The sequence below is a fragment of the Phyllostomus hastatus genome, unplaced genomic scaffold, assembly GCF_019186645.2.
Source record: "Phyllostomus hastatus isolate PE091 unplaced genomic scaffold, TTU_PhHast_1.1 phas_scaffold_345, whole genome shotgun sequence".
NCBI lineage: Eukaryota > Metazoa > Chordata > Mammalia > Chiroptera > Phyllostomidae > Phyllostomus > Phyllostomus hastatus.
Window position 1 is genome coordinate 12,792,129 of NW_025334024.1, and position 22,842 is coordinate 12,814,970.

General features: G+C 47.9%; 1 protein-coding gene across 4 annotated transcripts in view; it reads left to right on the plus strand.

The window, feature by feature from the left end:
* Positions 1–22,842, plus strand: part of IL34 (interleukin 34) — a 56,291-nt gene that overhangs the window by 10,794 nt on the left and 22,655 nt on the right. The window contains exon 1 of one of the 4 annotated variants that reach the window (XM_045818515.1): positions 8,185–8,480. The exons of the other annotated variants lie outside the window; for them this stretch is intronic. The gene's annotated coding sequence lies outside the window, so the exon portion shown is untranslated. Of the gene's footprint in view, positions 1–8,184; positions 8,481–22,842 lie in introns of those variants that run through there. 4 annotated transcript variants of the gene reach the window in all.

Here is a 22,842-nt window from a genome sequence, read left to right on the forward strand (position 1 = left end):
TTCTTAGCCGTGTCTTTTGCAGAGCAAAAGTTTTGAAGTTTAATAAGCATTTCCCCCCATGGATCGTGCTTTTATTGTATCTACAAACTCATCACCTAGCCCAAAGTCACCTATGTTTTCTCTTTTGTTATATTCTACATGTTTTATTATTTGCATTTGACATTTAAGTGTAAGATCTATTTTGATTTAATTTTTATAAAAGGTATAGTCTGTGTCGAGTTTCCCTTTTTTTTTTTTTGCATGTGAATGTCCACTTGGTTCTGTTGCCATTTGCTGAAAAGACTACACTTTTTTATTGAATTGCCTTTGCTCCTTTGTCAAAGATCAGTTGCCTGCATACATGTGGGTTTTTTTCTGGGCTCTCTATTCTGTTTCTTTGATCTATTTGTCTGTTTTCTTTGCCAGTACCATACTGTCTTGCTTACTGTATATTTATACCAAGTCTTGAAGCCAGGTAGTGCGAGTTCTTCAGTATCATATTGGCTATTCTAGGTTTTTTGCTTGTCCATATAAACTTTAAAATCAATTTGTAGATATTTACAAAATAACTTCCTGGGATTTGGATTCAGATGGCATTGAACATGTAGCTCAAGTTGGGGAGAGCAAACATCTTAACAATATTGAGTCTTTCTGTCCATGAACGTGGAACCTCTCTCCCTTTATTTAGGTCTTCCTGTCAGTGGCAGAAAAATGGCACCAGGCGTTAGACCGGTGGAGTCCGACTGGACCTCGGTTCAGAAACTTCGGTATTTGAGTTCTGGCTAAGAAAGAACTCAGAGTCAAGACTCAAAGTGTAAGAGAAAGTTTGTTTAGAAAGGCACAGAGGTGGAAGCAGTGAGCTGTGGGAGAAATGGGCTCAGGAAACAAGTGGCAGAGGCAAAAGAAGAACCGTTGGAGCCTTGGAGGAAGAGTCCGGGGAAAGTGCACCTGGGGAAGGGGGAGTTGCCTCGGGGTCACGGTCACCCCTGATGGGTGGGTACGGGGGGGAGGGAGCCATTAGTCAGGGCAGCTGGTCCTGATGTCAGCTGTGGCACCCCTCTGCCCAGTTTCGCTGCTTTTCTGGGCTGCAGTTGAAGCACAGCTGAGACCTAGATGTCCTCTCCGGGGTTAATGCGTAAGGGAGTGGTCGTAAGAGGGCTTGTAGTCTTGCCTGTTGCTAGGCACCTGGCCCAACTTCCTGCTCTGCTCATGCCTCTGTTTCCTACGCTCCTTGATTCCTTTGATCAGTTGTATGGTTTTCCTCATAGAGCTCTTCTACATATTTTGCTAGCTGTATAACAAAGTATTTCATTTTTTGATGTTTGTGTAAGTGATATTGTGTTTTAAATTTCAAATAGTTAATATATATGCACAGTAAAAACAATTCAAAAGACACAGATTGGTTTACAGTGAAAAGGAGCTTCCTCTCCATATCTCATTCCTTAGGCTTCTCTTTTCATCTATCCCAAGACAGTCACTGATACTAGGTTCTTGTGGGTCCTTCTAGAGATTGTACGTGCATACTCAAGCTTATATTCATATGTATTACACATTCGACAAACATCACGAGCATTTGCTATGGGCCGGGCACAGAAGGTGGGGCAGAAAACAGAGGAAGTCTTGCTCTCAGAGAGCTTACATTCGTTGCGGTGGGCCTCGCTGGCTGGATCTTCAGTCCTTTCGAGACCTCTGTCCCTGTAGGAGCACTGAGGGCCAAAGGAGGATGCTCTGGGGCCCATAGAAGTTTCTAGGAGCTCAAGCAGAGGTGCTAGTCCTGCCAGGAGCTAGGGGAAGGGCTGTTCAAGGCTAGAGGAAGCAGGTTCTAGAGGGAAGACTTCTTGCCAAGCGGATGGGTGGAGACGAGGAAGAGGTGAGGAGACAGCCAGCTCAGTGCAGGACCAGATTCTTATCAGGACTTATGATTTGGAAGTGCTCTCATTTGCAGGTAGCTGTATTTTAATTCCTTGGTTTTGTTTCCTGTCTAGTTCCTTAGACACACTCTTCTGGGGATGAGCCTAGCCTTGTTTGTCTGACCTCAGGAGGAAAGGGAGTTAGCCACACTGAGCCAGGGGGTTGGCCAGGGCGTCCCCAGAGGCAGAGAGTGGACCGTGGTCATGACATGCTGCGGGGAACACCCAGGGAAAGGCAGTGAGCTGCCGGGAACTGGGTGTCTGAGCGGCCAGTCTGTGCCAAGTTGGCTTCTCCCCCTGGGTCACCGCCCAGGCTGGAGGTGGCTCTTCTAGTTGTGGCACTGGGTCCGCCTCTGCCTCAGACACTGGGGCCAGTGGACGCCCTGCAGCCACATGTTTGGGACCCTCCACCCGTCCCCAGCCATGCCGAGAGTGTTCGTGTCCAGTTCCGATGAGGGTGACACCTTTATTGTCTGTGTGTATCGTACAAGTGGTATGATGCCACTGCCCAGGCCCAGGGCCAGCAACTGCGGATTTCATTCCCCTTTTACAGACGAGAAAACTGGGGCTCTGAAGCCAAACCTGTGCTCGTGCCCATGATACCTCATTGCCTCCGCAGGGCCCCAGCACCCAGGAAGAGGCACGTGCAGTAGGGTCCTCCCCCCTAGCTCCACAAGCCTCACTGGGATGGGCGCCTGATGCCGACCCTCCTGGCTGAGCTGAGTGCTTCCCCTCTCGTCAGCTCCTGGGTAGTTCTCGGGCTCCTGCCTTCCCAAGTGGCACCGCCTTGGGCCGTTTCTGACTTGGTTATTTTCTAGGGGCCCACCTCTTACAGTGGGGTTACCCCCTTACGGGGTTCATCCAATTTTACAGTTCTTGTTAAGATTGTCAGGTAGGACCAATTCAGGGAGCTTATCAATGGGCATGTATCTGACATCCGTGTCTCCTACCAAACACATAAAGGCAGAAAAGATCTACTTACATGATGGTTTACATTCTGTATAGATGTAAGCAATGTGGTCTGTGGCCCTTGAATCTGTAAATTGGTAGCAATTGTATTTGGTAGAAGGTGGTTCTTTATACAGCTGTACCTGCCCAGCCTAGACCAGGCAAATGCCTGGGTAGTCCAGACCTGAAGGGACAGTTCTTTCAAAGGCCTGGGACTCTTTTTCATTTAGGCATGGCTCGTACTGCCTGGGAGCAATGCCCCCTAGCCCCTTCCAGCACGTGAACCTCCACTAGACACCCCTTGGAGGTCACCTTCCTTCATCACAGGGCTTGGAGGAATGGTTGGTGTCCTGGCCTCTAGCTTCTGCCTCCGGCTCATCTATACATCAGTGTTCCCTACTCGAATATGGTCATCAGGTCACTCCCTTGCTCAAGAACCTGCACTGGCTCCCTGCTGCCTGTCACATCAGGCACTGCTTGGCTTTTAAGGCCCTCTGTAGTCTGGCTTTAAATTTCCAAGACACTCCAAACACAACCTCTCTGCTCAAGACAAATGACTTCCTGAGCTCAGACTTTGGGGCAGAGTCCGGGGGGAGTATGGTGGTGGGGAGTACTGGGGGAGACCAAAGGTCAAGGGACACAGACTTTGTAGCCTCTTAGGAAATGCAGAAGGCAAAGCCATGTACAGCAAGGAGAAATGGCTTCCCTCCAGGCCCAGCAGCCCTGAACTGTGACCGGAGTGGCCTGCTCTGACTGGCTCGGGTCCGAGGCTGCAGCCCCTGGGCTCTGACTCTGAATTTGCAGGATGCTCAGGTCACCCCCTAGCTCCAGGTTCTCTTGGGCTCCGCCCCCCCCAGGCCAGCCTCTCTGGCCTCACAGTCAGGCTCTGCTGCTACACAAAGCTGCTGGGTGGGGAATGTGGTCTTTCCCTTTGGCCTTCAGGCCACCCCCTAACTAGAGTTACCAGCAAGGGCTTTGGGGCCCGACACACTTAGATTTAACACTTGCTCTCCTACTTGCTAGCTGTGTGCCCTTGGGCAAGTTGCTGAACTTTCTGAGTTTCGGTTTCCTCATCTGTAAAAGGGGGGTAAGAATTTCTAACTGTTGTTGGTGTTCATGTGTGAGGTGCAGGGATTGAATGACATAAAGTGACTAACATTAGCTGTTGTTATTGCTGTCCTCCTCGTTGTCCCTCGGTCCTTTCATCCCTGCTGGGGCAGTTCCAGCTCCGTCTCGTGGTCCACTGCCAGTGCTAACAACCCAAGCGTTTCTGGAGGTCCTGCAACAAGCCTCCTTGCCCAGGTTGGATCACCTCCCGAGGGACGTTGAGCTGTTCTTCCTCATTTGTTAAGAGGGCGGCGCAGGCCTCCGCCACCCCCCTCAGCTGCTCCGAGCAGGGCTCCCGGCTTTTCCTCTTTGTGTGCTAGGCTGTGGTCACAGATGCATGTAGAACAGAGTTTAAGTCTGATGCGGAGACTCCGTGACCATTTTAAGGAGTGTCATGTTCTTACACAGGTGGCATGGGTCGTGCGGGAACCAGGGCCGGGCCTGGGTCAGACTGGGGGGTGCGAATAGAGAGGAGGCTGGAGGCCCCCCTGGGGCAGACCTTCCCTTTCCCACTGGCTCAGGGGCAGGGCTGTGCCTCATTCCCTCCGAGCCGAGCCGCGATGATGCCTATGGTGCCTATGGCTGTTAGCAGAAATTTCACTCCAGCCCTCCACAGGGCCTCCCCGTATTAATTAGTTAGCACAGTATTTGCATACATTTGCATTCTCCTCAGAATAGGCACTGAGCTAGGAATTCAGTGGGGCTTGTGGTCCGGCAGAGAGGAGTGATTGTTGGATGACAGCGGTGAAGCACAGACAGAAGCTGGTGGGGAGCCAGGACCGACAGCCCCTGGGCCGGGGCCTGAGTCCCCCCACCAGCAAGCACCCTTGGAAGAGCAGGGCTTGAGCCCAAATTCAACAAGAGTGAGGCCAGACCTTTGTGGGAAAACAGGCCTTGTGTGATCAAGGCGTTCCCCACCGTGGGACCTCTGCAAACACCCATTTCCCCTCCAGCCCTCCTCTCTCCGCACCCAGCTTGAGGAAGTCTCTTAAGCTCCATGTTTCAGATGCGTGAAGTGAGGTCTGGAGAAAGGAACGGGCTTGCTCTCCTGGTCCCCGGTCAGTAAGGAGAAGCCAAAGGCAGGTTTCCTAGCACCCTGCGTGGGCCTGCCCGTGCCCCCGCAGTCCATCCTCTGTGAGCCAAGCACTAGACACAAAGCTTGCTCTGTTCACCGAGAATTCCATTTTCCCCATTGTTCTCCACCAGGGACATTCCTGAATTGGTAAAAAAGGGACTGCATCAGCCTCAGGCCTGGCAGCCGGTCAGCTGGGAAAGTCAGAGACAGAGGGACTAGGAGACAGACAGTTGCCACCCAGGAACTGTGGTCAGGTCAAAGGAAGAGGGGCATCAGGGACCGAGAGGGTCCAGAGGGACAGCCCCCTTAGAGAGGGGGCAGCTGGAGCAAACAGGGGGCTGGCAGCATTCTGTGGGCCCAGAGCAGCTTGTGAGAGAGTCTGGGGGGTGTGGAGTAGGGGAGCTGGGGGAGGTGGGGAGAGGGAGAATTAGGTGGGTAGGTGAAGGGGGAAGGGCGTTCCACTCAGAACATGGTGTGAAGGGATTGAGACTAGTCGGCCATGGTGGGGGCCTGGGGGGTGGCGCTGCTGGGGTGGCCCTGACCCCTTGGGGACCCTGGGTCCTGGGAGCCGAGGATCTGGCCTTGTCCAGTGGGAGGACGGCCATTCTAACCTTTTCCAGGACCCACTTCCCTTAGGAGGCTCAGAAAAGCAGAAAACCGTCTTTCCCCTTGAATGCAGATGCCCACTTATATGCAATATTTTTGAGTTGGTTTTACTTTTTTATTGTGCTAAAGTACACGCAGCACAAAAATGACCATTTTTAACCAGTTGAAGTATGCAGCGCCGTGACATTAAGCACATGCGCAGTGCTCTGTGACCGTCGCCCCTGCCGGTTTTCCAGAGCATTTTCTTTCTCTCCAAAAAAACTCTGCGCCCCTAGAACACCTCCCCTTCCTCCCCCCAGCCCCTCCCTCACCTCTATTCCACTTCCTGTCTCTAGAATTTGCTGGTTCTAGGTAACTTTATACATTTACGATTTTTAGAGAACAGCTTCTTGGGGTAGAATTGACATGCAGCAAACTGCCCAGAAGCGCACTGCATGCTGGATTTTGAATGCACACACCATCACTCAGGTCGGGACTATATAAACCACCGCCAAAAGTTCCCTGGTGCCTTCGGAAATTCCTTCACCGCCCCCCCCCCCCGCCCCGCACCCCCACCCCCTCCCCTCCCCCTCCCCCTCCCCTCCCCTCCCTCCCTCCCCTCCCCTCCCCTCCCCTCCCCACCCCTCCCCACAACCACAGCTCTGCTTTCTTGGCCCACAGATCAGTTTGGATTTTCTGGAGTTTCATGTAAATGGAATCACACAGCGTGTACTCTTTCTCGTGAGAGGTCTGGTTCTTTTCATTCTGCACACTTATTCGGAGCTTTGTGCATGCTGCCGCGTCTATCAGTTGTGCACTCTTTCCATCGCGGAGTGCTCCGCTGTCTGGCTCCGCCGTCGTCGTTAATTTACTGCCTGCTGATGGACACTTTCGTTGTTTCCAGCTCTTGCTGCCAGTGAGTGGGACTGTACGGTGGATGTCTGTACGGCGAGCTTGCGCCCTGCACCCTTGCTGCTCCCGTTTGTCAGCACACCCTGTTCCCAGTTTTAGAGCGGGGAGCATTCCATTGTTCACCGTTTACTCTTAAGTTTCTCCTAGATGCCTCAGTGGAGCTGGCGGTGGCCTGGGCCGGGCTGCGGCCTGTTTACGTGCCCCAAGAGGGTCCCCCTCTAAGAAATGAAGGTAATGAGCCTTCCTCCCAGGACCTCTGTATTCAATGAGCTGCCGTGACAAGGCGCTTAAAGAGATGAGATGAAAGCGTCCAACAGCTGTTCGAACCCTGAGTACCGCGCCCCCCGCCCCCCCTCCCGTCCCCCCACAAGCCTTTTGACCTCCTGCCAGCGGTTCAGTCTCTCAGCCTCATGTCCTCTCTTGTAAAGCGGAGATAATGAGACCACAGATGTGGGGATGGATTAAGTCGTTGTCACTGCATAGAGGAGTGAGCAAGTGAGCTGCAAGCCTCTGGCAAGGTGTGTGGCACGTGTGAAGTGCTGGGTAAAGTGCAGGCATCACACACAGGTGCCCAGAGACAGTGTGGCTGCCGTGGAGACGGTCCTGGAGCTGGAGGAGCCTCAGAGGCGGCCAGGGGTGGAAATGCAGCAGCAGGGCCCGGAATCTGCCCTGCCCTGCGTGAAGTTGGCAGTGGTGGGTGTGTGAGCTGTGCTGCCTCCCAGGCGGGTGCCACCACTGTGCTGCCCTCAGGTACCAGCCAATGGGGCAGGGGGGCTCAGAGCTAGAGCTAGAATTGGAGCCCAGCTGCCCCTGGTCGTTGGGAGCAGTTTGCACCTTTCCAAAAGGTACTGCTCTCCCCAGGACTGATGCTAACTCTGGCTGCACACTGTGTAGGAGCTCAGAGAGGGAGCTGAGAGAGGAGGGAGGAAGCGGGAAGCCAGGGAAAGTCGGTGGATTCTCTCCTTCCCCTTCCTGTCCTTGGGAGCAGTTTTCCTCCAGCTTCGCCAGCTGCGGAGCGTTTAGCTGACCTATTTCTCCTGCTCTGTTGGCACTTGCGCATCTGGCCCAAATGTCCAATCCCTTCACTTGGATATTGCTCCCCAGATGTTCCAGTTTCCTGTGTGCCAAGCCAGTCCCTGGCTTGGAGACAGTGACGAGGCCCTGCAAGGCTCTGTCCCCTGGAGGCCGACCTTGTGGGGGGAAAACAGCACACAGGTGAACACAGGATGTCCAAGCGGCCAGTGCTGGGCAGAAGGGCCACGGGAGAGTGGCCAGGACTGACCTGGGGAAGTCAGGAGGAGCAGTTGGGATTTATTCCAAGTGCAGATTCCAAGAGTTTCTGGAAATGAAGAATGGAATGTGATTCTTACTTTACCGTCCGTCTTCCGTGATTTTGGGGGCCGTTGTTTAGAAGCACGTTTGAGGGGTTCTCAAGAACCGGAGGAAGGGCTGGTGTCCTCCAGGTCCCTCCTACACCCTTGTACCCGTCTCCCAGCTGCTGTGCAGTTGGTGGCGCCGCCACAAACAGCGAACCCCGCGTCCTTCTTCAGGGCACCTCGCCAGAGACACTGGAGAGGTTAACGCCACTCCACCCTCCCCCCCACCCAGGGGGCTGTTGACTGAGTCAGGGAGCTTAAAGTCCAGCCTCCTGGCCTCGGGTGAGGAGACTCTGCGGTGTTATTTAAAAATGCCTCAGACTTGCCCTTTCCTATCCCCCTCGCCTCACTCCCTCACGGCTTTCTCCTGACACCAAGTGCCTGTCTCAGGCTCTGATTCTGGGGAAGCCACCTCCAGACAGACCATGCATCCTGTGGTTTAGAAGTTGGGGTTCTGGGATGAGAGAGTTGTTCCTTGCAGCTCTGAAGTCTCCAAAACTGTGTGATTCACTGAACCACACAGCAAATTAGAAGACACCAGGGTCGCTGTGGTTCACCCGCCGCTGGGCTCCCACACACGCATCTCAGGTAAGAAACCCCTCCCCCACTCTGCTTTAGTTGTTCCAGAGACCTGTGTCTGGAACTCCACCCCCTCCGCTCTGTACTGGAATAGTTCACACTGAAGTGTGAAAGATTGGCAGCTCAGAGACAATGCATCTTGAAAAGAAGATGCTTGTTAATCCAAATACATTTTTTAATTCAATGGACCTTTTGTCGGGATGATAAAGTGAGCTGAAATGCACACGGTGCAGTCCTGTTTTTGAAGTCATGAAGGAGCCATCAGCAGACTCCCCAACTTTCCCAAGGATCAGCTTCCCCACCCCCGTTTCTGCATCTCCTCACCCTCCTCTGCCCACAATCAGACCACAGGTGTTGAGAAATGCACAGGTGTCCTCCTCAGGTTCCCACAGCAGGGCCTGTCAAAGGTGTGAGTCACTGGTGGGGAAGCTGACTCATCTAAAAAATAATAATATTGCCAGAAGTGCATTGTTTTAAAAGAACAGACCTATGGTTTGAGCTAAGCTACCTAATAAATGGCTTATTTCTCAGAAGAGCGAAAAACTGTGTATGATTTAATAAATTTCCCCACCGTTTCCAAAGGGTCGGCATCATTTGTTGGCTCAGGAAGGTCTGTGGTGTTGGTCTGGGGACAGCATGGGGAGGCACTCCTGGGGAACGGCAGCCACCCTGAAGTGGCTTCATCTCACCTGTAACCTCACTGTCGTGTGGCCCTGGGCAGGTCATTTACTTTGTCCCAGGCACAAAGTTTCCTCATCTGTAAAACGAATGGGATTGGATGCTCTAGAACCTTGTGTCTGCAGGTCAGTAGCATCTGCAACACGGGGGAGCTTGTCGGAAATGCACACTCCCGGGTGCCACGCTGGGCTCCCTGAGTCAGAACCTGTATTTTAACAAGATCCCCTGGCCATCTGTGTGCTCATCACGGCGTGAGGGACGCTGCTCTGGACCAGACTACTCAAATGCGGTCCTTAAACCAGCATATCAGCATCACCTGGGAGAAGCAGCTCGTTAGAAATTGATGTTAATGGACCCCCTCTCCCTGCCCCCACTGAATCTTGTGGCTAAGGGCTCGGCCTGGAAGCCTGCGCTTTTACAGCCTCTCCAGGTGGTTGCTAAGCAACACTGACCTTCCAGAAGCACTGAACACCGCTCTCTCTGAGGCTTGGCTGTGGGCAGTTGTTTTGTGAAGAGCTTGTTCTGTGCTGCGTTGCGACTTTCCGAAACGCTCACAGGCCAGCAGTTCATAGCAATTCTGTGATGTTGTTCTGGCCTTGTCTTTGCTCTGACAAAGATAAAGCTGGTGTTTAAGGGAGCTTGAGTGAGTTGTCCAGTCTTTCTATCTCACAACGTTTGCATAGCGATATTAGCATGAGATGTTTGGGGCCAAGTCAGTGGCTGTTATAGGGCAATAAAACTTGTAAATGTTTCATGTTACCTGTTTATAAATGACCCGCTCCTGGAGCGAGAGCTGGGGTAGATCTGATGGGTCTGCATCAAGGCTTAGTCAGCTCTTCCTGTGCATGTTTACTGTTTAGATTAGATAATACAATCCTGTGGTTTAAACATCCTGGAAAAGGGGACCTAGTTTATAACCGCCCACCACCGTCCTGCCCCAGGCGAATGTTTTTAGTTTGCTGGGTCCAACCCAATCAGTGCTGGTCCCTGGGAAAGCTGAGGGGCCTCCCCATGTGCACTGCCCCCATGGCCCCCCAGGTCTCTGGAGTCGCAGTACATGCGTTCTTCCAGTTCTCTTTGTCACCCTGACATGAAGTCCACCGCGTCACAGGTTTATTTAGGTTAACAAGCCTTTTTTTTTTTAAGGATGCACCATCATCCCCGGGAGGTTCTCCACTGCCAAGCATTCACACTTTATGTGCTTTATTCTAAAACAGGGTTTCTTTATGCATATACAAGCATATATATTTACCACCTCTGCTGAACTCATTTTACAAACTCGAGCCCACCCTGTTCTGCGCTTGGCTGTTTCGTTGAACGCATCATGATCATGCTGTGCCACTTACTGTGTGGCAAACACTCGGGTTGTTCCCAGTTTGCTGACAGACGCTGTTTGTACCTGGTGGCAGTTTGCACGTTGCTGCAAGTGTGATTTTGGGAGAGGTTGCCAACTTGCGCCCCTCCTAAGGTTAGTGCCAATTTACACCTCTGCCAGTTTTGGATGAGAAGTTATTGTTTCCCCACATCTTAGTCAATGCATTAAAATTGTCCCATTACTGGAGTTTTACCAATCTGATAGGTGAAAAACAGCGACTCAACTGAGTCTTAATTTAAATTTGTTATGAAAAGTTTTAAACGTACAGTATGTTTAAAAGGACCATCTCCCTCCCTCTCTCTCTCTCTCTCTCTCTCTCTCTGTTTTACTGTCTCACTCATGTTCTTGGCTTATTTTGAAAATTGGGTTGTTATGTTTTTCCTTTTTATTTCTGGGAGCTGTTTATCTATCAGGAAGATTAGCTTTTTGCCTTTGATGTGAGTTGCCTCCAGCTTAGAGTCTCTGTTTAACTCTGAGACGGCCGTTTGTTCCGTGTGCCCAGGTTCTTATTTTTACGCAGAGTGGCCAGTCATTGCTTGTGTGGCTTCTGAATGTTGAATCGTAGGTACAGAGTTCCTCCCCACTTCGAGGTAGTGGGACCTATCTTTTTTCCCTTCTATTATTTTACATTCAAACTTTGATCCAGTTGAAACTCACCCTGATGCTGTGGGATATAGGTCCCCACCCCCCCCACCCCCAGCTGGCGATCTCGGCCCTGCTGGAGCTGCCGTGTCATTAGCTGGTTATCACAAGCTCTTTTCTCATGTGTGTGTAGGTCTGTTTCAGAACTTGCTACTCCTCTCCACTGGTTCCTCCGTCCATGTTTATTCACGTTCCCACTGTTTTGCTTACTAAGCTTTACAATATTTAAAGATAATTTTTAGTGTACAGAAGTGCTGCTTTCTTATTTTCAGATCTTTCCCAGGCTATTCTTTTTTATTTGTTTTTCTATTTGAACTTTAAAATCGAATGTCTAATTACACCCGGGTTGGTGTTTTATTGAAATTGCTTGAATAAAAACTGAAGTATAAACAATAATTAAAATAAAATAAATAAAATAAAACTGAAGTATAACACACTTAAAGAAAAGTGAAAACATTGTTTGTGTGCAGCTTGGTGAGTTATCACAATGTGAACACAGAGTGAAATGTTTTGTTACCTAGATCTGGAATTAAAGATTACCAGAGCACAGAAGTACCTCCCCAACCAAGACCCCCATTACTCCCCCAGCCTATTGCAAAAAGGTAATAGTTATCTTTGCCTATTATGTCCTGGATTGGTTTTGCTGTGTTCTTTTTTTTTTTTTTTTTACTTTACATACTCATACACAGATGCTTTTACATCTGGCTTCTTTAGCTTAAAATTAAATATATTTTAAAAATTATTTACTTTTTAACTATAGCTGGCATACAATATTATATTAGTTTCAGGTGTACAACCCAGTGACTAACATTTATGTAACTTATGAAGTGGTCACCCCCGTAAATCTAGTGCCCACCTGCCCCCTACGGTGTTATTACAATGTTATTGACTATGGTCCTCATGCTGCACTTTACATCCCTGTGACTGTTCCGTAATGAGCGATTTGTTCTTCTGAATCCCTCCCCCTTTTCCAGCCAGCCCCCCGTCTGTCTGGCAACCGTGGAAATGTTCTCTGTATCTGAGTCTGTTTCTGCTCTGCTTGTTTGTTCGTTTCTCAGATTCCACACGTAAGGGGAGGCATCTGGCATTTGTCTTCCTCTGCCTGACTTACTCCACTCAGCACAGTGCCCTCCAGGGCCATCCATTCGCAGCCAGCAAGATTTCATTCTTTTTTTTTTTTTCCTGGCTGAGTTGTATTTCAGTGTATCTATGCCACCACTTCTTCTTCGGCTCAACATTACATTTGTGAGGTTTATATGCCCGTTCTCTTGTTGATGCACATTTAAGCTGTACTGGTTTTGGCCGTCACGCGTGGCTCTGGGTACCCATATGTGCACATCCCTGTTGGGTGTTTACTTGTGAGCGGAATTCCTGGTCCCTGGGGTACGCGTGTGTTTGCCTTCGGAGAAACACTGCCACACTGTTCCTGTGTGGACGTGTAGCAACTGGCGCTCCTTCCAGGGATGTCTGAGAACTTCAGTTAATTCCTGTTCTTGCAGCACTTGGTTTTGTTGGCTTTTAACATTTTAATTTTTCACTTCTTGAGTGACTAATGAGGTTTAGTGCTTTGAAAATACATATGTATTGGCTATTTAAATATCCTCTTTTGTGAAATGTGTTGGGATTTCTTTAAATTTACACATTAGCTTCAGAACATGGACATACCTATAATGTCGAATCTTCCTATCCAGGAACATGGTGTGTCTTTCCATTTGTTTAAATCTACTTTGTCTTTTAGTATTGCTTGTAGTTTTTTGTAATATAGCTTGCATATTTTTTGATAAGCTTATTCATAGATGTTTGATCTTTTTTTCTAAATGGCTATTGTTTGTAGTTATTTCATAGTTGATTCTCTTAGATGCACAAGTCTTGTAAGTGTATCAACTATAAATGGAAATAACTTACCTCCTCCCATCCAGGTCTTTATTTTTATTGAAGTATAATTGACATATGACATTATATTGATTTTAGGTATACAATATAATGATTTCATATATATACAGTGAAATGATCATTACAATAAGTTTTATCTCACGTGGCCCCCACTGGGGACCTGGCCTATGTACTCAGGTCCCCAGGCAGGGCACTCAGGCATGTGTCCTGACTGGGAATCGAACCAGCAACCTTTTGGTTCACAGTCCGCGCTCAATCCACTGAGCTACACCAGCCAGGCCGATTCCTTCTTTATTGAAGTTTTTTTAAAGTAAAGGTGTTGACTTTTGTCAAATGCTTATTCAGCATTTGTGGATCTCCTAGGATCTACTATATATATTATGCTATATTAAGAAGTGTCCTAATATTGAGCCATCCTTGCACTCCTGGAATACATTCCCTTTGGTCTTTTAATGTGCTGCGCAGCCGTACTGGAGAAGCCTCTTTGACTGAGCCAACAGCTACTGTGACTCCTCTGCGGAGGGTCTGGGGGCCTGTACAGAGTCTGTATATGTGGACTGAAGTTCTCCTTCCCGAAGTAAGGAGCCATTGGTTTGATTTTTTTTTGATAGGAAACCCACTTCCAAACTCCTTCCTTGTGTTTGGACAATAGAAACTGGGGGCTTTCACCAAGTTAGACAAAAAAACGGCATGATTCTGATCTCAACCTTTTCCAGTTTAGCTCTTTTGTTGTTTTGATTAACTTTGATTTCAAAACAAAACATACCAAAACCTCAAAGACAAACTAAACAGCCTTAATCCTGTTACACTCAGTTTTGTTTAAATAATGCATTGAAGGATGCCCCAGTAGGCTGTTGGAGTCTCTGGGCTATTATGAAACTGAAGTTGGGACTCAAGGTGGGAAAAAAAGGTAAAAGAAGGTGGGTCTGTCACAAAGAAAAACCCCTGGTTCTCAGTCACTGGGGGATGCAGTGCCCAGCCCACCGAGGAGGCATCCACTTGGTGGGCGGCTTGGTGGTTAAGACAGTAGCTTCCAGGCTGGTTTGTCAGGGCTGAAATCCTTGCTCTGTGGTTTACTACTGGTATGACCTCAGGCAAATTCCTTCACCCCTCTGGACTTCAGTTTCCTCATCAGACAGTGAATATAATAATAGTTCCTACCTCTGGCCTTGCTGTGAGGACTCAATGAGTTAATGCACGGCCAGTTCCTTGACATGTGGTAAGCACCCTATAAATGCGGGGGCGGAGGGCTTGGGGATTAGAATACCCAGCAGGGATTGGGCCAGGTGGTCTCTGCACTCAGGGACCTTCCTGACCTTCACTGACCTTAAACCTTACACAGGGAGCTGTAGGGTGTGCTTCGACAAGCGGCTGGCAAGTTCTCAGGGTCGGGGGCTTCTAAGATGAAGCAAAATGATGAAATAAAAAATCTCCTTTGGTCAGTTTCTGGGCTCTGGAAAGAGAAGGCAGAGAGCCCCAGGTTCCTTAAGGTTGATATTTCAGATAATGAATGAGTAAGGAGAGCTGGGCCGGGGCTCTCGCCCCTCCCTAACCAGGCTTTTCCGTGGCCTTTAACTCTGAGGCTGGGCGGTCCTTCAGAAGTGTGCTGGCTCGCTTATGAATGGGGCATCTGCCAGGAGGCTCTTCGGGCAGCTCTGCCCACAGTCCTATAGTACGTGTGTTCGAGAGGGCGTGGGGGGCATTTATGCAGAGGGAACAGCTGTGCGGGGGGGCTCAGCGGGAAGGGAGAGCCGCTGGGTGGGGTCCCACTGGACAGTGCTGGGTTCCCCCTCCACCTGTGAATTCTGAGCAGCAGCGCCAGGCCGGCTCTCCTTCAGGTGTTCCCACCTGGGGCAGCAGGGGTCACGTTGGAGCCTTCGTAGCCAGCTTGCTGCTTCCAGTTTTTTAAAACTGGAGTATTATGCCCTGGCTGGCGTAGCTCAGTGGATTGAGCGCAGGCTGCAAACCAAAGCATCTCAGGTTTAATTCCCAGTCAGGGCACATGCCTGGGTTGCAGGCCACGGCCCCCAGAAACCGCACATTGATGTTCTTCTCTCTCTCTCTCTTTCTCCTTCCCTTCCCTCTCTAAAAATAAATAAATAAAATCTTAAAAAAATAAAAAAATAGAAATAAAAATTAGAGTATTATTTAGTTAAAATAAAATGAAACAGACCTTAAACGTTTTGTTTGATGGTGTATTAGATTCCTAGGGCTGCCGTAACAAAGTACTATAAACTCGGTTGGCTTAAAAGAACAGAATTTAGTGCTGGCCTGTGTGGCTTAGTTGGTTTGGCGTTGTCCCGCAAACCAAAAGTTCGCTGGTTCAATCCCCAGTCAGGCACATACCTGCGTTGCAGGTTCAGTTCCCTGGCAGGTGTACAGAAGGCAACCCAATTGATGTTTCTCTCTCACATTGATGTTTTTCACCCTCTCTCTCCCTCCCTTCCCCTTGTTTTGAAATAGGGGTACCCAACCTTTTGGCACTGCTGGGCCACATTGAAAGAAGAAGAGTTGTCTTGGGCCACACATTAAATACACAAACACTAATGAAAACTAATGAGCAAAAAAAGGTCCGTGCATAATTTTTGTGACACCCGCCACCACGGATAAGCAAAAAAGTCCTCACATAATAACCCTAATTATGCAGCAGCCCTTTCGATAATCTTTTAAAATTGTTGAGCAGGTCTCAAGTTTGTGATCACTGATATAGAAAGTGTACATATGTAAGTAAAGAAACTTAGTATAACATTTAATAATAAAACTAAGTAATGTTTTCAGTAAATTTATGATTTGGGGCTGGGCCGCATTCATAGCCATCCTGGGCCACATGCAGCCCCTGAGCTGCAGGTTGGACACCCCTGCTCTCAAAAATCAAAAGAACAACAGAATTTATTCTCTCAAGGTCTGGAGGCTAGCAGTTAAAAATTAAGCTGTTGTCAGCAGGGCCGGGATCTCTTGGAAGGCTCTGAGGAGTATCCTTAATTGCCTCTTCCTGTCCTCTGGTGGTTGCGTGCAGTTCCCAGCATTCCATGCTTGGAGACATAGCGTGTACTCTGTCTCAGTTGTCACATGGCATTTCTCCCTGTGTCTCTCTATTTTCTCTTCTTGTAAGGACACCAGCCATTGGGCTAGAGCCTAATCTGGTCTGACCTCACTTTAATTTAACTAATTACATCTGCAAAAGACCCTGCTGCCAAGTAAAGTCGCATTCTGAGATTCCGGGTGGACTTGAATTGGGGGAAGGGCACTGTTCGTCCCAGCACAGATGGTTTTCGGTCATTGTGTACACCCATGTGAAAACCACCCCAGTAAAGAGCTGGCACATTCCCGCCGCCCAGGAAAGGTCCCGCACGGCCCTTTCCCGTTCCTTCCCACTACCACCACCGCCCGCCTCAGACAACCACTGTTCTGGTTTGTATCACCGCAGATGAGCTTTTCCCCCGTTCCTGCACTCAGATACACGGAAGTACATACCATGTGCTCTTTGCGTCTAGCCTCTTGCTGATAGTGTTTTTGAGATTCATCCGTGTTGCACGGATCAGTAGTTTGTTCCTTTTCTTTGCTGACCAGTGTTCTGTGGTGGGATTATACCCCAGTCTGTATATCCATTCTCCAAGTGGTGAGCATTTGGATTGTCTTCAGTTTTTGGAAGTGCTTATTATTTCTAATGTGAATATAGTAGCAATGCACAGTCTTGTTCATTCTTTTTGTGGACATACATATACCTTTAAATTGTCTTTATTGAGGTGTAGTTGGCATGTGGCATCATGTTAGTTTCCTGTGTATGACATAAGGGTCCGATACTTGCATACGTCGCCAAGTGATCACCACAAGAAGTCCAGTGAACACCCATCACCACACATAGTCACAACCTTTCTTCTTCTTGTGATGAAGACTTCAGATCTCTGTCGGCGACTTTCAAACATGCAGTACGGTGTTATTAACTATAGTTACCACGTTGTGCATGAATCCCAGCACTTATTTTATACCCAGAGTTTCTACTTTTTGGCCCCCTTCAGCCAGATGTAGACACATATTTTGACTTTTCTAGCTTACATTCTAGGAGTGGAATTGCTACACTACAGGGCAGGTTTAATTTTATTAGAATTGCCAAGCAGTCTTCATAAATGATTGCATGGATTTTTATTTTTTATTTTTATTTATTTATTTTTAAATATTTTATTTATTTATTTTTAGAGAGGGAAGGGAGGGAGATAGAGAGAGAGAGAGAAACATCAATGTGCAGTTGCAGGGGGTCATGGCCTGTAACCCAGGCATGTGCCCTGACTGGGAATTGAACCTGCGACACTTTGGTTTGCAGCCCGCACTCAATCCACGGAGCTACGCCAGCCAGGGCTTGCACGGATTTAAAAAAAAATTATTTTAAGCCCTCGCTGGTGTAGCTCCATGGATTGAGTGTGGGCTGAAAACCAAGGGGTTGTCAGTTTGATTCCCAGTCAGGGCACATGCCTGGGTTGCAGCCAGGTCCCCAGTAGGGGGACACATGAGAGGCAACCACACATTGATATTTCTCTCCCTCTCTTTCTCCTGTCCTTCCCCTCTCTCTAAATAAATAAATATAATCTTTAAAAAATATTTTATTGTTGTTCAAGTTGGTTGCACGGATTTACACTTCCAAGGATGATGTGTGAGACTTTCAATTGCTCCACATCCTTATGAACTTGGTTATGTTCTTGGTGACAGTTATTTTCTTTGATATATACAGGGGATAACCCTCTGCAGAGGTTTCTGCCCGTGGAGTTGTGGAGCTGAGGACCCTCCAGCTACTTACTGACTCGCACCTCACTCCTTTTTATTGTGTTTTGTTTTCTTTACCCTTTCATGCCAGGGAAGGTGTCAGGTGCAAAGAAAGGGATGCAGGAGTCCCTTTGTCCACTACTCCTTTTTTCTGAGAATGGCACTGGGATCACACACTCTGCCCTTCCACTTTTTAAAAAGATTTTATTTATTTTTTTTCCGAGAGAGGAGAAGGGAGGGAGAAAGGGAGAGAAGCATCGATGTGCAAGAGACACACCAATTAGTTGCCTCTCGCACCCCCAACTGGGGACCTGACCTGCAACCCAGCCGTGTGCCCTGACTGGGAATCGTAATGGCGACCCCCTGGTTTGCAGTTTGGTGCTCAGTCCATTGAGCCACACCAACCAGCGCTGTTCTCCCACTTTTGAGTCTCCTTGATTGTCAGAGGTTGGAGGTCAGAGGTCAGATCCTTCAAAAGGACACCAGCCGCTTTCTTAGAGCAGGAGTTGTTTAGCGCATTCAAGGGTCCCATGTGACCAGCTGCACATTGGGTTTCTTTCTTTCTTTCATAATCAAGTATTTTCCTCACAAATCTCTATTGATGGTGCAAGAGCAGCAGCAATAAAGGAAATCATTCAAAATTAAAGTGAGTGTGGGTGTGCATGTGAGTGTGCCCCTCCTGTCCAGGGTGGATTCCCGCCTTGCGCCCTGAGCTGCCCCGGGAGGCTCCGGCCACCCGGGACCCTGAACTGGAAAGAGCAGGTTGGAAAATAATTGTCCTACTTATTTGTATTAATTGCCCTTAAATGTATGTAGAGCTCACACTTATTTCAGCGTTTAATATTAGAAGTGTTTTGGGTCTTTATTTAGAAGTTTAGTGATTTTCTGTGACCAGAAATATGCGGTAGGAACTTTAACTCTTGTTTTATCAATTAGCTTGTGGTAACACTGGTTTCACTACATGTTGATTCACTTAAAGTTTCGGTTTCCAAGAGCCGACTGACCATGTTAAATGAGAACTTACTGTGTGGAGCTACTGCGCATGTGATCTAAGGTTCATATGCATGGAACTCAGTAAGCCCTGACTTAACCCTTTCTGGTCAGAATTTCACTCGAAGTCCGAGGCAAGGTAGGGCCAGAATTTGAACCAATCTCTCTGCCTTCAGCGTCTGTGTCCTACCTGCATGTTTATCCCACAGGATCATTCACATTTTTGAAACCTAGCCATATTTATTTTAAAAGGGAACCTGACCTTGCTGCCACAAGTAGGATATCCACATCACTTGTAGCAAGGAGATGGCAACCATAGAAGGAAATACTCAGGTGACAGTGTAATGCTCTTCTAACTTCCTCCTGTTGCTACTACCCAACCTCATTTTTAAAAATGATTTGTGTTTTCGGTGTCATGTCTAAGAACATTTTTTCCAACTCAAAGCCACAAACATTTTCTCTGAGGTTTTCTAGAATTTTTATAGTTTTAGGTTTTACAGTTATGATCCATTCAAGTTACTTTTATGCATGGTGTGAAGTAAGATTTACACTTACATTTCTCTTCTTTTTTTTGGTATAAGGATATTCAATAGTTTCCATAGCATTGGTTGAAAAGACTCCTTTCTCCTGTCTTCTCTGAGTTTAGCTTTCCTCAGAGAACAGGAGGGTTAATTCTCACTGTTGCTGCAAGGGGAAAAGGTATAATCATTTTGCTACACTGTAACCTTAATGTCACGTGGTCAGCACTAGAGAAATAGCGATTAGTTCTTGGATTATATTAACTGTTTTCCTGTGGTTTGGTGTTTAGGTTGTTTCCAGGTTTCTTTCCTCAGGTGTAAATAGCAATAGCAATGAATATTTCATGGGTATAGCTTTCCTTTTTTTACAAATTATTTTAGGCCCTGGCCATTGTGGCTTGGTTAGTTGGGCATTGTCCTGCAAAGCAAAAGGCTGGTTCGATTCCCAGTCAGGGTACATGCCTGGGTTGCAAGCCAGGTCCCCAGTAGGGGGCGCACCAGAGGCAACCACACATTGATGTTTCTCTCCCTCCCTTCCTTTCTTTATAGAAATAAATAAAATCTTGTAAAAAATAAATAAACAAGAAGAGCAAATAGAGAGAAATATATCTCAAGATAGGTAGATATGGCCCGAACAGTGTTGTGCCGGACACCTGGCTCTAGGTCCGGAAATGCGGACTAAGGCGGCTTCCTGGTTTGTGCTTCTGTCATCTGCAGCCCTGGGCAGGTTTTCGTGTGCTGTTTCATATAAGACAATGCTCCAGCCTGGGGGCTGCTCTGGGCACCTGGAGTCGGCGCCCAGCCTCCCAGACCTGGTGACACTGGCCACATACACGAGGCCCCGGCCAGAAGCGCCCTGCCTGCTGCAGGTGTCGGTCCGTGGACCCAGGCGAGAGCGGGTCTTACCTGATAAGCTGGCTGGGGTGGCTTTGAGTCCAACTTTTCTCTGAGAATGGAAGGGTTACTCCTCACAGTTGCTGCACGGAGGAAAAGCACAAGGCAGTGCATGTCTGGAGCCCAGCCAGTCCCTTCTGAGAAGCAGGCATTTGAAAACAAATCACAGGGGCCTGGAGCCTTCGTCATTCCACAGACATGTGGGAGGTGAGCACAGTATTTCACTCCTATCACACATCTTGGCAATGCTGCTGGCCTGCTACTGCCTCTGCTTGCCTCACGGCAAAAACTTGATCAGAAAGTGGGGTGAGTGGGAAGATCACACCTGGGGACCCTTGAAGAATTAATGGGTCTGGGCCTCAGTGTCTGCCCACGTCAGCGGAGAGTGAAAACCAGATATTACTGTTTCCTGTGGAAAGAACCTAGCACCACCCCTGGGAGAAACGGTTGGAACTTGCGCCTGATCCAACTGCCGGTGGAAACAGAGAGGACAGAGTGGGTCAAGTCACACTGTGCAGGTGTGGTCAGCAGAGCCTGGACTGGGGGGACTCTCGGGGCAAACATCCTGGCTTCTTCAACAGATGGGCTGTAAGGGAAAGCATGGGAGACAGGGGGAAATCCCTCAGATTAAAAAAGACTTAAAAGATAAATGAAGCCCTGGCTGGTGTAGCTCAGTGGATTGAGCGCGGGTTGCGAACCAAAGTGTCACAGGTTTGATTCCCAGTCAGGGTACGTGCCTGGGTTGTAGGCCATGACCCCCAGCAACTGCACATTGATGTTTCTCTCTCTCTCTCTGTCTCCCTCCCTTCCCTCTCTAAAAATAAATAAATAAAATTGTTAAAAAAAGATAAGTGAAACTTTTTAAATGGGCAAAGCTAAAAACTAAACTGTACTGTGTAGGAATGCATACTTAGTTGATGAAACCAGGAAGGAACCCAGCAAGGTAGTTGCTGTAATTGTCTAGATGGGCGTACTTTGGGGGAGCCGTGGCTGGGGAAGGCCTTTTGGGGTGGCAAGCCAGGTTCTGTTCCCTGATTGGGTGGTAGTTATAAAGTGTGAGGTTCTTTTTTTTTTTTAAGATTTCATTTATTTATTTTTAGAGAGGGAAGGGAGGGAGAAAGAAAGAGAGAGAGAAACATCAATGTGCGGTTGCTGGGGGCCGTGGCCTGCAACCCAGGCATGTGCTCTGACTGGGAATTGAACCTACAATGCTTTGGTTCACAGCCCAAGCTCAATCCACTGAGCTATGCCAGCCAGGGCAGGTGTGATGTTCTTATAACAATTTACTAAACCATACATTTCTTTTGTTATATATCCATGTTGTATTATTTTTTTAATTTAAAAAGAAAAGTGCAAAAGAATATGTGTAATACACTGCATTTTATAGGCAAATAGAGAGGAAATATAAAAATTATGTTTCTATTTTAAAATATAAACAATGCAAGGGTAAACCAAAAACTAATAAAAATGTGTATTTATCAGGGGGGTGGGAATGGGAGGAAGCAGGAAGGTAGACTGTGGCGGACTCCAGCCAGCAGAGTCCGCCTGTTGTGGCTGAGAGAGAAAAATAAATGCACAGGCGACAGCAATCCTGTGGAGAAAAATGGGACAGCTCAGATGCTCTCTCAAGGGGAGAGTGTCTGTGAGTGCCTTGGCCACTCTCTCAAAAGGAGAGTGCCCCGACCCTTGCCTGGACAGGCTTTTATTGTTTTTCTCGGGGCTTACATCAGAGAAAGAGTTATTATCTATTATATAGAATATTGTTGTCTACATTTTAGGTACAATCAAGGAAATGAAAATAACATGCAGAGGGGAATGGCGATGAGATGATTAGCTCTGTCCTTGGGAGAATTCACACAGGCTTTGGGAATTACTTTGAAGATAGGCAATAAACATCTACTGTTTCAGACCAGGGTGAGGGAGTTTCAGCAAGAGCAAGCCATAACAGCCAGTATGCATTTTCTAGGCCTGATTCCCACGGGAGAACTCAGTTTGAGGGTCTGGCTCCTGCCCACCACTTCACTTCTGCAGGTTTTCCGTACAGAGCTGAGTCACAGTTGCTGGACTGAAACAAACCGGTCCCCTACAGGAGACCTTTCTGAACATAACTTACAGTTTTTACTTTGGAATGACATAAGTGTTTTTTTATAATTAAAACATACAACAAATTTAAAAAACCCTAAAAATAAGAAACAAATAGAAATACAAGATCTTTTGACTATACGTTCCCAGTGGGAATATAACCGAGATAGAAAGAACCACAAATATTAAGCTGTACATACAGACGTGTCTTACTGTCAAGTTATAATATCACTGTAACTATTTTGCAACTACTACATATAGAAAAGGATGAAGAAAATAGTTATCTTCAGTGTCATTAGGAAACAAGATGTTCAGCACAAGACAAAAGAGATGTAAATAACAAGCCCTGGCTGGTATAGCTCAGTGGATTGAGTGTAGGCTGGGAACTAAAGGGTTGCTGGTTCGATTCCCAGTCAGGGCACATGCCTGGGTTGTGGACCAGGTCCCCAGTGGGGACCGTGTGAGAGGCAACCACACATTGATGTTTCTTTCCCTTTCTTTTTTCCTCCTGTGTCCTCTCTCTCTCCCTCTCTCTCTCTCT